Source organism: Hibiscus syriacus, unplaced genomic scaffold (genome assembly GCF_006381635.1).
Source record: "Hibiscus syriacus cultivar Baekdansim isolate YM2019G1 unplaced genomic scaffold, ASM638163v2 tig00111230_pilon, whole genome shotgun sequence".
NCBI lineage: Eukaryota > Viridiplantae > Streptophyta > Magnoliopsida > Malvales > Malvaceae > Hibiscus > Hibiscus syriacus.
In genome coordinates, this window is record NW_024063026.1 from 97,486 (window position 1) to 115,588 (window position 18,103).

Below are 18,103 nucleotides of genomic sequence, written 5' to 3' on the forward strand. Positions count from 1 at the left end.
TTTTTTGTATACATCGTTTTTTTATATATTGTTTCGTTTGTTCGCCTTATTTTCTATTTCATTACTTCATTACCTAACCCTTTCCTTGGCTTTTTGAGAGAACTTCAAACAATCAGTGGTAAGCAATTTGGATCATATTTTATCTTTTAATTTAACTTTCAATTTTCTTAATTAAAGACAACTGGAAATTACACAGTACCGAAAGGGCAGTTCAAGGGTGCTAGCCCTTCCTTGACTGTAATCGACTCCCGAATCCGACACATCTCTGGTAAGACGCAGATCAGGTAAGAAATAGGGTATCCGATCAACCCATTTATTTTTAAAATAAATGATCGGTGGCGACTCCAATCCACATTTTCCTAAGTCGAAGCCCAATTCCGGGGCCCAACCGAAAGACGGTGGCGACAGCTTGGCGACTCCACTGGGGACGGTAAGCGAGTCAGGCTAAGGTAATTTCCAGTTGTCTTTTTAACGAAAAGGGTAAGTTTAATTTTAAGGTAAAATTTCGATCCTTATTGCTTACTTTTGATTATATTTTTTCGAGTAAATAGTTGTACTAATCGTTTTCTCATGATTTCAGCTTTCCAAACATTTTTCTAAGGCTCTAAACCCGAGCTCCGAACCCGTTTTAAGTGGGGGTGAAAGCGACGCCTTCGTGTGAATTTATTCACCGTATGGGCCTAGCAAGTAGCCTTCGGGATTCATATACCTTATGCCTTCGTGTGAATTTATTCTCCGTATGGGCATAAGGGAATGTGTCCTCTCGAGTTTAACTTAGTCCACACAAGCCTGTAATGGGTTTCGGACTAAGGGTCTGGTCGGTCCAAGGGGGCGCCAGCAAGGAGAACTCGAGTACCGTTTTTAGAACCCAAACCGGGAGGCTTTGAATAAATAGAGCCTACCCCAAAACCACATTCCAAAACCTAGGACATTTATTTCCTAACCTTTTTATTTTATGTTTTTTTATTTACCATTTATTTTATTTATTTTTATCTATTTCTATTTACTAACGTTTTTGCCTTTGTGTTTGTTTTCTAGCATTTGCATCATTACAAGAGGCTATTGATCCCTAAAAAACGTTTGTTATACACAAAATAATTCGAGTTAATGGACAAAGGTGTTGTAATACAAGAGATTGAAAACGCTGAGGCACGACTATGGTCCGAGAAGGCTCAGAAAGAGAAGGGAGACAGTCTTCAGGGAAACTATGTGTCAGAACTGGTTAGTTATGCCGCTGTCAGCCTGAAACAGAATAATGTCCAGGAGCTGCGAAACATTTGGGATAGTTGGAAGAATGACAGAAAGCAGAAGTTCAGTCAACGATATGGTGATATCGCCCTCTTGCTCCATGTCAAGACTGATGAGCCCTTACTTTCTACAATCATCCCTGATGATCATCCAGATGATTATAATGTCCCAGACTTTGACGAGGAAGATAAAGCCAAAAAGATGGAAGAAAGATAAAAATATTAGAAGATCAAATAAAGATGGTTCAGGGAGACCATGATTATTATGGAGTGGACGCAATGGAGCTAAGCCTAGTTCCAGACTTGGTGCTTCCACCAAAGTTTAAAATTCCTGAGTTTGAGAAGTTCGACGGGAACAGTTGCCCTTCAGCCCATATCACTATGTTCTGTCGAAAGATGACAGGATATGGAGGGAATGATCAACTCCTGATCCATTGTTTTCAGGAGAGCCTGTCCGGTTCAGCTATTCGGTACAACCAGCTTAGCCGAACTCATATCAAGACGTGGAAAGACTTAGCCAAGTCTTTCCTGGAACAGTATAAGCATATCAACGATATGAGACCAGACCGGGTCATGTTACAAGCCTGGAGAGAAACACAATGAGAGTTTCCGACAGTACGCACAGAGATGGAGGGATTTATCTGTGCAAGTTCATCCACCTTTGGATGAAAAGGAAACTAGAAAGCTGTTTGTACAGACCCTGAGGGCACCTTACTTCGGGCATTTGGTAGCAATCACGTCGGGGAGTTTTTCAGATTTAGTCATGGCCGGCGAAATGATCGAGTTGGCCATTAAACAAGGAAAGATTGAGGGAGGAGACTCCAGTAAAAAGCCTCCCACGAAAAACAAGGAGCGAGAGATCAACAATGTGAACACCTACAACGTCAATAAGGGGGTTACGATCTCAAGCTCAAATTCCACAGCAGCTGTACCATCCGGTACTTCTAGACAGAACCAGAGGAACCAAGAAGAGAAAGGGAAAGGGAGCAGTTTGATCCCATCCCCATGACGTATAAAGAACTATACCAACAGCTCTTCGACACTCATGCAGTGTCGCCTTATCCTATGAATCCAATAAATCCCCCTTACCCGAAATGGTATGACGAGAGCGCTCACTGCGAATATCATGGCGGTGTGCAGGGGCATTCGATTGAAAGTTGTCTCGCATTCAAGAGACTTGTGCAACGGATGAGAAACAAGAATTGGATCACTTTCAACTCCGGAGCACCAAATGTCGCTCAGAATCCCTTGCCCAATCATCAGGAGACAGGAATTAATGCCATTACTACTGAAGGGGAAGGAGAATTAAATCAAGGGTTTCGGAAATTAAATCTCCTTTGGCTTGGGTATGGAGCCAAATGGTAAAGGCAGGATTTCTTGCCCGTATTCAGATACGACAGAAAATGAAGACGGTAATCATTGTTATTTCCACAACAAAGAAGGGCATAAAGTGCAAGATTGCCCGGAGTTCAGATTGTTAGTCCAGCTCATGATGGATCGAAAGGAGCTGGAGTTTTATGAAGAAATTTTAGATTCTTTGGAAGCAGATGTTTGTGCCACCGGAGAATCATCAGATAGAAAATTTGGTAGGGGTAGTCCTTTGATAATTACCCCTAAGGCAAGCATGACAGTAACGACACCAACCAAGGTGGTAATCTCCGCGCCGCGGCCTTTTTCAATATAAGGACAATCGGCAAGTGCCATGGAAGTACGAGTGTCAGGTGAGCACTTCCGGAGAATGTAATAGTAAAGTGGGGCAAAGACCACTGGAGCCATTCAAAGAAGATGTGCTAGTCGTCAATGAACCTATAAAGGATGAAGAAGCTAAGGAGTTCCTCAAGATCTTGAAGCACAGCGAGTATAACATTGTAGAACAGCTCCACAACTTACCTACACGTACTTCAATGCTAGCACTATTTTTAAGCTCGGAAGCACACCGAGAAGCGTTGTTGAATGTCCTTAATCAACGTTCGTGCCACAAGACATACCAGTCAGCAAGATGGATCGACTGGTGAACAATATTCAAGCTGATAATCTCATCTCGTTTTCAGATGATGAGATTCCATCAGGAGGAAGAGGCCGAACGAAGGCGTTACACATTACTACCTATTGTAAGGGGCACGCTTTGCCAAGTGTCTTAATCGATAATGGTTCAGCCTTGAACGTGATGCCTTTGATTACATTGAAGAGGCTACCAATAGATACCTCTCATATGAGAGCTTGTCAGAATGTGGTCCGAGCATTTGATGGGACCAAAAGAGAGGTAATCGGAAAGATTGAGGTACCATTGACCATCGGACCAGCCACCTATAATGTCGAGTTCCTTGTGATGGATATCATGCCGTCCTATACTGTCTTTTGGGAAGGCCGTGGATTCATCAGGCAGGTGCAGTACCCTCCACGTTGCACCAGAAAGTTAAATTTGTCATTGACGGGCCTTGGTAATTATCAACGCTGAGGAAGATATCGTGGCAAGCGTGACCACGGAGGCTCCATACATCGAAGTAGACGAGGAAGCGGTAGAATGTTCGTTCCGCTCCTTGGAGTTTGTGAATGCCACATTCGTGGCAGAAGGAAAAAGAATCCCAAGACCTCGACTCTCCAAATGCACAAGGATGGAAATCAAGCAAACCCTAGGCCGAGGCGCAAGAACCGGGAGAGGTTTTGGGAAATATTTGCAAGGAATGATCAACCCTGTCCGTCCTATCCCAAAATTAGACCAATTTGGGCTCGGTTTTCAGCCCGGTTATCATGAAAAGAGAAAGGAAATTCAAAGAACCGGGAGAGAAGGATAGCTAGATTGACTGGAAACGAACTCCAATGGAAGCCTATGACATTCCCGCCGCTTTTCAGAACATTCAAGTCAGGTGGTTATGTGTTTGAGACCACCACATCCGAGTTAGGAACGGCTCTGGAAGATCTGAATGTTAATGCCGTGACCACAGAAGATGTTGACAACGGAGATAGATCCGGGATATGCCTTCTGCCACATGGGTTCGTGCCTAGCAGTTGGTCGGTGGAAGAACTACCTGTGGTTTACAAGAATCTTTCAGAGTAATATTCGAGCTATCCCTATTGCCTATACCCGGGGCAATAGGTGATCTTTTGTAAGGGTGAATAAATATTTTGTTTAAGTTTAATAAAAGATGCATTTTTCCTTTCCATGGCAAACAAACTTTTCTTTTATTTTTGAATTCATTCCCTATCTCCTTCATTCCAGTACTTCATTTCCAGTTACTCTCAAAGTTAGTTCTTGACCGTTCCGTGTGGGATATTATCCTCTCACACATGCACATTTTTCTTCTTTCAGGTTCCCAGATAACGATAATGGGGGCACTAATGATCCTGATCCGGAGGTGGATTTTGAATCAACCATTTGTCTTGGGGAATTTGAAGAATGCGATAATGAAGAAGAGTACAACTTACCTACCGAATTGTTGAGAATGATAGAAAAAGAAGAAAAGCAAATACTGCCACATAAGGAGGCGATCGAAATCTTAAATTTGGGCACTGAGGAAGATCGAAAGGAGGTTAAAATCGGTACAACTCTTTCGACTGAAGCAAGAAAAAACCTGATAGCCTTACTTCAGGAGTACGAAGATGTGTTTGCTTGGTCGTATCAAGACATGCCGGGACTAGACACAGATATGGTAGTTCACAAACTGCCAATCAAACCAGAATTCAAACCAGTGCAGCAAAAACTGAGAAGAATGCGACCAGAAATGCTCCTTAAGATCAAGGAAGAAGTCAAGAAGCAATTTGATGCCGGTTTTCTCCAAGTAGCCAAACACCCTGAATGGGTGGCCAACATAGTGCCTGTGCCGAAGAAGGACGGGAAAGTACGCATGTGTGTCGATTACCGGGACCTTAATAAGGCCAGTCCCAAGGACAACTTTCCTCTGCCACACATAGACACTCTGGTGGACAATACGGCCGGGAACGCCTACTTTTCATTCATGGATGGATTTTCGGGGTACAATCAGATCAAGATGCATCCCGAAGACATGGAAAAGACCACTTTCGTCACAATGTGGGGAACTTTCTGTTACAAAGTGATGCCTTTCGGATTAAAGAATGCTGGGGCAACATATCAGAGAGCTATGGTGACCCTGTTCCACGACATGATGCACAAAGAAATCGAGGTTTATGTCGACGACATGATTGTCAAGGCACAGACCGAGAGTGAACATGTCAAGAATCTGAGGAAGCTCTTCCAGAGATTGAGAAAGTTCCAACTGAGACTAAACCCTAGCAAGTGTACCTTCGGGGTAACATCTGGAAAACTACTAGGCTTTATAGTCAGCAGGAGAGGCATACAGGTCGATCCAGATAAGGTTAAGGCTATCCAGAATCTACCTCCACCACGAACCCAAAAAGAAGTCCGAGGTTTTCTGGGCAGACTAAACTACATAGCTCGGTTCATCTCTCAGTTAACCGACAAATGTGACCCCATCTTTCGTCTCCTCCGAAAGAATAGCCCTGGGGCATGGGATAAAAACTGTCAGATTGCATTTGAGAAGGTAAAAGAGTACTTGTCTCACACTCCTGTCCTGATGTCCCCTATCCCAGGAAAACCTCTGTTTTTGTATCTCTCCATATTCGAGAACTCCATGGGGTGTGTTCTGGGTCAACACGACGAGTCTGGGAAGAAGGAAAGAGCCATCTACTACTTAAGCAAGAAGTTCACCGATTGCGAGGTCCGATATCCTCCTATTGAGAAGGTCTGTTGTGCCCTGGTATGGGCTACAAAAAGGCTTCGACAATACATGTTGTATCACACCACTTGGCTGATTTCCAAGTTAGACCCTCTAAAATACATGATGGGTGTACCTGCTCTATCCGGAAGGCTAGCCCGATGGCAGATGCTTTTGTCTGAATTTGACATCGAATACGTAAGCCAAAAAGCGGTAAAAGGCAGCGCCATATCCGATTTTTTGGCAAGCAGAACTGATGAGAGCTATGAGCCGCTGGACTTTGATTTCCCAGACGAGGACTTAATGGCCATATCTTTAGAGGAAGCAAGCATTTCAACGGACGGTTCCTGGAGAATGCACTTCGATGGGGCATCAAATGCACTAGGACATGGCATCGGGGCAATTCTAGTCTCCCCAGAAGGGAGTCACTACCCATTTACCAGCAGACTGAACTTTGATTGTACCAATAACATGGCAGAATATGAAGCCTGTGTCTTGGGAATTCGGGCTGCACTGGGGCAAAATATAAAGACTTTGCGGGTGTATGGAGACTCAGCTTTAGTAGTCTATCAGCTCCGAGGAGAGTGGGAAACCAAGGATATAAAGCTGTTGGAGTACCGAAAACTAGTGTTGGATCTGCTCGAAGAGTTCGACGAAGTCACCTTCCACTACGTGCCTAGAGAAGAAAATCAAATGGCTGACGCTCTAGCTACCTTGGCAGCCACATTCAAGGCTGGCGGGGAGTCTGAAATGATGCCAATTAACATGCAGTCGTATGAGTACCCAGCTCATTGTTACCAAATTGAAGAAGTGAAAGACACTAAGCCTTGGTACTACGACATTCTGCAGTATATCAAGCATCGGAGTTATCCAGAAAAAACCACGGAAATCGAGAAGAGAACCCTTAGAAGGTTGGCAGCTGGATATGTCCTTGACAGAGAGGTTTTATACAAGAAAAGCCATAACCAAGTTCTGTTAAGGTGCGTCGATGCTGAAGAGGCAAAACGATAGTGGAAGAAGTACATGATGGGGTTTGTGGAGCACATGCAAATGGGCATATGATGTCAAGACAATAATGAGATGCGGATATTTTTGGTCCACACTGGAAAGTGATTGCATCAACTATGCTAGGAGATGTCATAAATGTCAGATTTATGGAGACAAGATAAATGTTCCACCCCATCCGCTTCATGTAATGACGTCACCATGGCCTTTCTCTGTGTGGGGCATGGACGTTATCGGGCAAATCCATCCGAAGGCTTCGAATGGTCACCGTTTCATTCTCGTAGCAATTGACTATTTCACGAAATGGGTAGAGGCTGCGTCATACGCCAGTGTCACTCAATCCACTATTTGCAAGTTTCTGAAGAAAGAAATTATATGTCGGTATGGTCTACCTGAAAGGATTATCACCGATAACGCAACAAACTTGAACAACAAGATGATGAGTGCTGCTTGCGAACAGTTTAACATAAAACATCACAATTCCACTGCTTACAGACCAAAGATGAACGGAGCAGTAGAAGCAGCAAATAAAAATATTAAGAAGATAGTGGAGAAAACACTGAAACTTACAAAGACTGGCATGAGAAGTTGCCTTTTGCTTTGTTCGCTTATCGAACCTCGGTACGAACTTCGACTGGGGCAACTCCATTTTCACTAGCCTATGGAATGGAAGCAGTGCTACCCATTGAAGTCGAGATTCCGTCTCTCAGGGTCTTGTCAGAAGTCAAACTGGATGATGCAGAATGGGCACAATCCAGATATGATCAGCTTAATCTGATAGATGAAAAGAGACTGAAAGCCATTCATCATGGTCAAATCTATCAGAAACGAATGATCCGAGCACATGACAAAAAGGTGCGCCCGAGAATGTTCCGCGAAGGGGATCTAGTGCTAAAAGAATTTGGCCAGTCCATAAAGATGTCCGAGGAAAATGGACGCCAAATTGGGAAGGACCTTATGTCGTAAAAAGGCTTCTCCGGAGGAGCCCTCGTCCTGGCTGAGATGGACGGACCTGAACTACCACATCCCATCAACTCGGACGCAGTCAAGAAATACTTCGCTTAGGATGAAAACCCGAGAGGGCGTCCTAAGTTGAAAAAAAAAAAAAAAAAAAAACGTTTAGGGTGAAAACCCGAAAGGGCGCCCTAAATTGAAAACAGAAAAAAGGAAAAAGAAGAGAAAATAAGGTGGGTTCAAGATGAAAACCCACAAAGGGCGTCTTGCAACTAAGGATGGGTCCAAGTTGAAAACCCGGAAAGGGCAATTTGGATATCAACGGTGGAAACATCCCGGCACATGAATCTTCTACGAACCCAACAAATCGGAGAAATGTCGCACCCTCCCAAACGTTGTCGCATTTTCAAAGATCCTTTGGCAAAGGCTGCACTCAAAGTCACCAAACGGCTTTTCAACTCAGAAGTGCCCACGTTATCGAGATCTAAGACATTCATTTACACATCATTGTGTATTCGTTTTCTAGAATGTTTGCCATGTATTATTTGTTCTTCTCCTCCCTTATGAATAAAGACCATCTTTCCTCCAATACCTTTTGAGCATCTTGAATTAGATTTAAACCTAATGGTTTATTTATTTTTATGAAAGATAATCGCATATTGCTGTACAAAGATTCATTGAAAAGTACAGGTACCCAGAAGCCGATCAAGGCTCATGCACATGCTTGAGATGGTTGAGGAGCATCTTCAAAAAAAAAAAAAAAAAAATCATCAAACATTTGAAGAATTCAAGATCAGAGATCGGAACTTCAAGCTCAAGAATCAACAACGACAGGCCACCGGAGATCGAGATTACTCTCCAGAGCTCAGAATAACATATGTTGCATATGCATTTTAGGCATACCTAAGAGCATGACATCCATAACATCACATATATGCATATCTTTGCAGGTTTTACCCAGAGCCAATTTCAACTTCACAACGAAGGATATTGGACTCCAGACAACGCAAGTTCAACTTCACGACGAAGGGACCGCTGGTTGTCACCAAACATTTCTCAAATTTAGAGCCAATTTCAACTTCACAGCGAAGGATATTGGACTCCAGACAACGCAAGTTCAACTTCACGACGAAGGGACCGCTGGTTGTCACCAAACATTTCTCAATTTCAGAGCCAATTTCAACTTCACAACGAAGGATATTGGACTCCAGACAACGTAAGTTCAACTTCACGACGAAGGGACCGCTGGTTGTCAACAAACATTTCTCAAATTCAGAGCCAATTTCAACTTCACAACGAAGGATATTGGACTCCAGACAACGTAAGTTCAACTTCACGACGAAGGGACCGCTGGTTTTCAACGAACATTTCTCAATTTCAGAGCCAATTTCAACTTCACAACGAAGGATATTGGACTCCAGACAATGCAAGTTCAACTTCACGACGAAGGGACCGCTGCTTGTCAACAACGACTTCCCAATCTCAGAGCCAATTTCAACTTCACAACGAAGGATATTGGACTCCAAACAACGCAAGTTCAACTTCACGACGAAGGGACCGCTGCTTGTCAACAAAATTTCATTCAGATTCAATTTCAACTTCACAACGAAGGACATCGGACTCGAAACAACACAATTTGCTCAAGAGTAGATTTCAACTCCACGACGGAGGATATCTAACTCGAAGCCAAACTTCACAACAAAGGACTCATACTCAGAATCTTCCAGTTTTGACTCAACCTCACGACAAGGGAGTCATTTCATGATCAAATTTCAACTCTATGACAAAGAATAGTGGATGTGGACGAAATTTGTGTCTTTTAATCTTTGCTCTATTTTCGTTACACGATAATGAGCAAAGAGGGGCAGCTGTAGACGCACATTTTTCGTCCTTACATAAAATTATTATATATATATAATATATAATATATAATTTATTTGTTATTATTATTATTATTATTATTATTATTATTTTTTTTCCTCTTTTCTTTACAGGCTGAAATAAGAAAGCAAAGCCCGTTACACATGTGCCAGACCCAACACAAGGTTCCCAAACCCTAACAGTTTCTCGTCCAGTGCCGTTTCCAGAACCAAGCCAGCAAGTCCCCCACGCCCCACGTCTCTGGCCACGCACGCAACCGTCACCGGATTTCACGGCAACCATCAATAACCCCCACAAGCAAACAATGAGAGTTAGAGTTTGATTAGGACTCAAACTAGGCTAAAAATAAGATGCATTTACTTTGTATAAATAACCATGTAATCTCATAGTTAGAAAAAACAGAGAGGATTAGGCGCAAGAATACAAGCAAACAAATCGACCAAAAGGCTAAAATACTTGTACTCGTTGAAACGATAAATAAAAGAGAAAGGTATTTTTTTTTACCTTCGTTTTTAGTTGGCTTTCGTTGCATGCTTGATGTTTTCATTTCATTTGAAACCAAAGAAAACACCTTCAAGGAGGCTCGGCCGATGAACTCTAGAGGAAGGTTCGGGGTTTTAAAACCCAGATCTAGTCTCCTCTGAGGCCATTTTGCAAAAACAATGTGTATTTTTGAAACCGGGGGGTCGAAAGCTTTTGGAAAAAGCCTCCCTTTTTGTGTTTTGCCGCTGATGACTGGAGGCCGACGTCGATCGACGACGACGACGAGGCGGCGCTGCGATGGCCGGACTCTGGGTTCATCAAGAACCCAGGCGACCGTTCATCCTTGGATGAACACGGAGCAGAGAAATGAATGAAAAAGAGGAAAGGCATTCGTTTGAAAGAAATAATTTTTTTTTTAAGCCCAGATTTTGACACATATAGCCCCAGAACCTGCGTGTTTTAAAGAAAATGGGGTAAACTACCCTTTTGGTCCCTCGCATATTTTAAAGAGTTATTTTGACCCCGAATTGGCTTTGAATTGGTCTCTAATTCTGATTTCTTTCAATTTAGCCGCTTAACTTGTTTTGATTCAATTTAATACTTATACTAACCTTTTTTATTTATTCCATATCATGTAATTATATATACGTATTTTCTATATATTTCATTTATATACTTAGTGTTAATACATATATATATTTAATTAACTGTTTTTCTAGCTACTACATCTTATAATTTTATACGTTATATATGTATTTTTTTTATTATTATCAATCTTACTCATTTTATCTTATAATTATATTTCTATTAACATTTTTTTGTATTTACATATGTATATATATATATATATATTCATTTTACCTATTATTGATATTTTTCCTTTTTATACTTTAACATATATATTTCTTGTTTCATTCAATAATTATTTATTCCATTTTTATTTTATTTATTTCCCCTTTTACTTTTTACTATTATTTATTTATTTATTTATGCTATTATATTATTATTTTATTATTATATACGTATATGTATTACTCATTTTTTACTCTTTATTTCTATATATCTTTTATGTATTTTTTATTCTACATATATATATATTTTATTTATTATTTCATCGTTATTATTTCATTACTATTTTTACTATTATAATTGTTCTTTTTATTATATGTATATTACGCATATTTTTTTTTTTCATTGCTTTATATTTTATTTTATTATGTGTTTTTTTATCCATTTATTTTGTTATATTTTCTTCTTTTTCTTTATTTGTATTTTCGTTTTTCCTTTGCATATTTTATTTTATATTTAGGCATATTTCATTCTTTCTTTTTGTATACATCGTTTTTTTTATATATTGTTTCGTTTGTTCGCCTTATTTTTCTATTTCATTACTTTCATTACCTAACCCTTTCCTTGGCTTTTTGAGAGAACTTCAAACAATCAGTGGTAAGCAATTTGGATCAATATTTTATCTTTTAATTTAACTTTCAATTTTCTTAATTAAAGACAACTGGAAATTACACAGTACCGAAAGGGCAGTTCAAGGGTGCTAGCCCTTCCTTGACTGTAATCGACTCCCGAATCCGACACATCTCTGGTAAGACGCAGATCAGGTAAGAAATAGGGTATCCGATCAACCCATTTATTTTTAAAATAAATGATCGGTGGCGACTCCAATCCACATTTTCCTAAGTCGAAGCCCAATTCCGGGGCCCAACCGAAAGACGGTGGCGACAGGATCGATACATTTTTATAAAGTATCGACACTTTCAATATATCTGGTAGCGCTTTACCTGTTTTGTCATTTATAGACCGATTTTGTCATTTTTTTACCTGTTATATTGTTATGGATAGATACATTTTTATAAAGTATAGACACTTTCAATATATCCGATAGTGCTTTACTTGTTTTGTCATTTATAGACCGGTTTTATCATTTTTTTACTTGTTATATTGTTATGGATCAATATATTTTTATAAAGTATCGACACAAACCGACAAGCTAAGTTTGCCGGTTGCCAAATTTTTTAATATTTCTTTATGATTTCCACCTATTACATTATTATTACTCGATATTTCCGGTAGCGCTAAACCGAATTTATCAAATATCTTTTAATGTATCTGGTAACGCCGTATATTAGCCGTATATTAGTCCGCCTTTCCGGAGACAATCTCCTATTTTAATCATCATGACTAATTTTATTAATATTTATATGTGATGTGACATTCATTATTCTTATTTTATTAATATATGATTAAAATATACTAATTAAATTAAAATATCACAGTTGTGATTAAATTAATTACCATAAAAATTTTGAATCAAATGGGGTTTAAACATTTCTATGAAAAGTTCATCATATTCTTCATCATTTTTTGGAAAACTCAATTATGTTAAGTCCATGGCATCAACCTTTGCTCACCAGCAACGAAGAAGAGAAAATTAGTCTTTTTTTTTTAAGTTTATAATTTTGAAATTTTAATTTAATTATAAGTTTGGGAATATTTTTTATTTAAATATAATTTTAAAATTTTAATTTAATTAATTTTATTTTAATCATATATTAATGAAATATGAATGAATGTCACGTCATACATAAATATTAATAAAATAAGTTATGATGATTAAAATAGGAGTAATTTGAGGGGATAAAATTGAAAACTTTTAAAGTCTAGTGATTAAAATGGGAGAAAGAAGATAGCTGAGTAACGAATGGTGTAATTTTTCCATTTATAACATCATTAAATAAAGTCAAATGATCATATTAAGTTATTTTGTGAGTTAGAGGTCAAATTGATCGTTAAAAAATATAATGTTATGTTACTTGACGTGTCACGTCAACACAAAGTAACAAAGACATTGATTTACGACGGAAAACGCAGATCAAAGGGTTACATTGAATTCTTTTTTTAAATTAGAAAGTTACATTGATCCAAAAAAGATAGTAGCCATATTAATTATTTTAAAGTTCACGGACCTCTGATTCTTTTTTACCTTAAACTTATAATTGAACTTTATCACTAAAATATATTTGGTCGATCACTATAATTTAAATGTCTTACAATTAATAAAATAATACATTTAATTGATGCCATATATTAAATGACATGATTCAATTGAAAAATAATTAAAGTATTTTTAAAATTTTAAATAATATAACTGAAAAGTTATTTTTTAAATAAAATTACCAAAAACTACTAATTAATAATCATATACATAATTAATAAATTTAATCTTTTATTGAAAACAAATTCTGTTAAGCTTCAAACATAATAAAAGTGTGCAATTGTAAATAATTTTTTGGAAATTATTTTAGGTGCCATTAAATTTTGTACGTTGACTCGTTTATACTATTGAAAGTTTAATTTTTCAATTGCGGTATTGAATTTTAATTTAACGTTTAATTATGTCATTATATGTTAAGTCATTGATGTCACGACAATATAACTAATGGTTACTGATGTGGTATGTCACATAAAACTTTAATTTTATATTCAATTATAATTTGATCTTATTATATTTATCATTATTATTATTTAGTTTAACAATCAATATTTGATTTACTGATTAGTTAATTCGATTCAAGTGTTATAAAGATTCATTACGAGAATATTCTCCTAAATTAATTTGCTCAAACCACAATATCATAATTTAAACTTTTAATCTTGTTTGAGATATTTAATATCTTATCTCACTAAAACAATATTGTGGAGTGATCTCAATTATATTTTATGATTGTTAGGGTACAACATTACTCATTTATGATATTCTATGTATGGAGAGTATATAATATTTCACATGTAAAATATATATATTATTGTTTGATTTATCTATGTTGTATAAAACTATACACTACAATACATCTAATTTAATTCATTGATCATTTAAATTATCATTATATTAGATAATAATAAAAAGGAAAAAAAACATTATATAAAATTATTAAAATTGATATCAACACAAAATAGAAAAAATTCAAACTTTTTTAGTATATATTTATGCTCCAGAATTACTAAAAAAAGAATATAAACACGCATATGGTGAAATCATAGAACAAATAGGGTTTTTGGAGTACATCCGAATCTGACGATTTTTCCCGAAAAATTACTGATTTTTTTTATTATTTACGTGTCAGACACTGTTAGAGAAAATATTATGGATCTAGCACCATTTGTAGAAAGACGCGGCCATGCACTGCGCCTTACACCACGTGTTGAAAGGCGCGACCCATGTACTGCGTCTTACGGCACGTGCAAAGACCGGGTGCTAGTTTTATAAATTTTTTTAAAATAGTGCCTAATATGTAATTAATTTATGTTAGGGTATTTTTTGTGTAAAAACGTCAATTTTTATTTTATTTTTTGTAATAAGATAATCAAAGTTTAACTTAATAATTTACTAATTATTAGTCATCAAGTATAATTATTTAAACTTAATGGGTATATGTCAACAATCTTTAGAGCACCTGGTACATCTTTTTATCTCTTTATGAGTTCAATATTTATTATGAACAAAATTCTACTTTCCTCTCACTATATAGGAATTGTTCCCAAAAAAAAAACATGTATCCGGGCAATTCCAATTCTTCAAACATACTATTCAAACAATCCAGATGTAATTAACACATACGTCAACAATATTCAAGTCAATTATTCTGTAATTCACGATGCAATCATTTGAATCAGTCAATTTGCAAGAGACCGTCAGATGCAATCATTTGAATCAGTCAATTTGCAAGAGACCGTCAATGTGCGTGTTTTCAAGGGTTGTGCACAGTTGACTTGACTATTATGGATCCAGTATGGCATGTGGGTGGACATGAGAAATTCTTACAAACCCGATTCCAGCCTTTTTTACGTCCGAACATCCAAGTTTTTCATTGGAAAAAAGAAGAAGAAACTTTCATCTCCTATGGAAACTCAATTTCATGGAAACAATGAGGAAAGCCTCTCATATGCCTTCCAGATCGTAAACTCTTTAGTGCTGCCCATGTCGATGCACGCAATGATTCAGCTCGACGTCTTCCAAATCATCGCGAAAGCCGGTCCAAAAGCTAAGGACTCTTAGCCAGCCATGGAATCATTGGGAGCTCGGTCGCGAATGATGGAAAGAGTGATCCTGAGAGGCTCTATAGCTTGACGCCAGTCTCTAATTTCTTTGTTCCAAATGAAGATGGGGTCTCTTTAGGACCTTTAATGGCATGGCATCAGCACAAGGTTTTAATTGATGGTTGGTGAGTTTCTTCATCCCTCTCTATCATTTAATTAATTCTTCCGATTCTTTGTCCCTAACAAATTTTAAGAGTATAATTAACTAGGATGTCCTAATTGTACACATCGAATTACTCCTGGATAATATTTTACATATAAATACTAATATAATATATATTATTAAAAAATATGAACAAAATACAAAATCAAATAATTGTTGGACCTGCAATATAACATACCCATTTTGAAGCTTAGTTCAAGTCCAAAATACAAAGATGGAATACCATCCCGGGTCTCAAAACCCATTTTTTTAATAATTGCTTTTTTCCATAGGTCGCAACTAAAGGATGCAATTATTGAAGGAGGGGTTCCATTTGAAAGGGCCCATGGAACAAACGGTTTCGAATATCTCCGCAAGGACCCGAGGCTGAATCAAGTTTTCAGTACAGCAATGGTGAATCACAGCAATCTAGTTCTCAAGATCATCCTCGATCGCTACAACGGTTTCGAGCAGCTCGGAAGCCGTTTGGTTGATGTCGGCGGCAGTCTAGGAGTGACCCTTGGCCTCATCACTTCAAAGTATCCATCTATTAACGGAATTAATTTTGACTTACCTCATGTTATTCAACATGCCCCTGCATACCCTGGTACTAGTACTATCATCTTGCCTTGTATTTCATTTAGATTGTCATAGGCAGCTTGATTATAGAGGAAGAACACAAGGGTTTAGTATATATGTGTGATTACAGCGTCGAACATGTAGAGGAGATATGTTTGAATGTGTTCCTAAAGGAGATGCAATATTTATGAAGGTAAGATATTAATCTCATTTCCAGTTAATACTTGATTGTTCATATGATGACTTAAATATAATTTAGAAATTTTTTATAGTGTATTCTTCATGATTGGGATGACGACCATTGCGTGAAACTATTGAAGAACTGTTACAATGCTATTCCGGATGACGGAAAAGTAATCGTGGTTGACGTCGTCGTTCCTACTGTACCAGAAGCAAATTCTTATTCGAGATACACTACGCAAATGGATGTACTCATGATGGCAATATCTCCGGGAGGGAAGGAACGAACCAAACCGGAATTTGAATCCTTAGCAACTAAAGCCGGATTCAGTGGCATCAGATATGAGTGTTTTGTCTGCAATTTCTGGGTCATGGAATTCTTCAAGTAATTCTACTCCATATCTTACTTAAGCTAGAAAAACCATGGACGATAAACCAGGGGAATTCGTGTGTTTCCAGTTAATTACCATGCTTTCCTTTATAGAACATCTGTAATTACAGAGACATGATGTTCCAGTTTCCTTTCAACATTTCCGTAGTTCGACATCTCAAACCCTAATCATGGATTTAATCGAAAAATGAAGTAATTATTACCTCAGAACATTATCTCCTGAATCTGATGAGGCCAGTATTGATTTAGACAGGTAAAGATCGATGTTGTGTGGGATCATTGATGCTACTGCCTATTGTTGGGCAGCTATCATTGCCATCTACATGCGGACGTTACCATAAATGCATGGGGGCTCCATAGTTAACCATGGACGTTATAATTCTAATTATTTTGCTGTGGATTACGCGATGACATGAAATAATTGTTTTCTTCTTTATTTCGAACTAGTTTAGCTTCTAGGAAATGAAAAACGATTACTTTCTATTTAAATTCATTAACGAGTAACCAATAATAGTATTAAAATTATATTTTTTTAATAATTTGATTTTTATCTTTTATTTATGAGTAAATTATAGTAATACTATATTAACTGTGTACCGATTTTAAATTAAGCAATCCTATTCACTACAGCAGAATTTGTATATAGCGTTGTTTTTTTGTCTTATAGTGGCATTTAAAAGCGTTGCTAAAAATGCTGTCGTCGTAAAAAAAAAGCCGTAAAAGCGTCGCTAATACAAACACCACAACTATTAGTGGCGTTTTCTAATAATAAACGCCGCTAAAAGTCAGATTATGTAGCGACGTTTGTATACTAAAACACCGCTAAAGGTCAAGTTATATAACATCATTTTAGTATACAAACGACCAACAGGTTCGCCATATAGCGACTTTTTTGGCACAAACACCGCAATAGATTTGATATTTATAGGCGTTTCCCGCAACATGTTCGCTATTTAGCGACATTTTTAGTCACAAATGCCGCAACAGATTTGATATTTAGCGGTGTTTCGGGCACAAACGTCGTAATAGGTTGGTCATTTAGCTGCGTTTTTCCTAAAAACGCCGCCAATATGCACTCTGTTAGTGGCTTTTTGCCCCTAAAACGCCGCTAACCGAAACTGATTTTCAGCATATCTTCTTCCTATTTTGTATTACCCAAATTTAACTTGTAACAATATCCAATAACCATCTTAAATTATTAAGTAATAATACATAAAACATAAATAAATCAAAGTTTACAAACATCCAAGTTAAATATAATGTAGTTCAACATTTTTCAATAACATAAACAAAGCATTAACTTAAGAAAACACCTAGGATGATGAATTTTTCGTTTGATTCTACTGCACCATCTTCTTCATAGCTTCAATTTGATTTTGAAGTTTTTCATATTTTTTCTGAAATGCTACTTCTCTATGCTTCTCTCGCTGCTCTATCT

General features: G+C 37.6%; 1 pseudogene; it reads left to right on the plus strand.

The window, feature by feature from the left end:
* The first annotated feature begins 15,083 nt into the window (after positions 1-15,083).
* On the plus strand, positions 15,084-16,690 carry LOC120156537 (annotated as a pseudogene).
* The last annotated feature ends 1,413 nt before the right edge of the window (positions 16,691-18,103 follow it).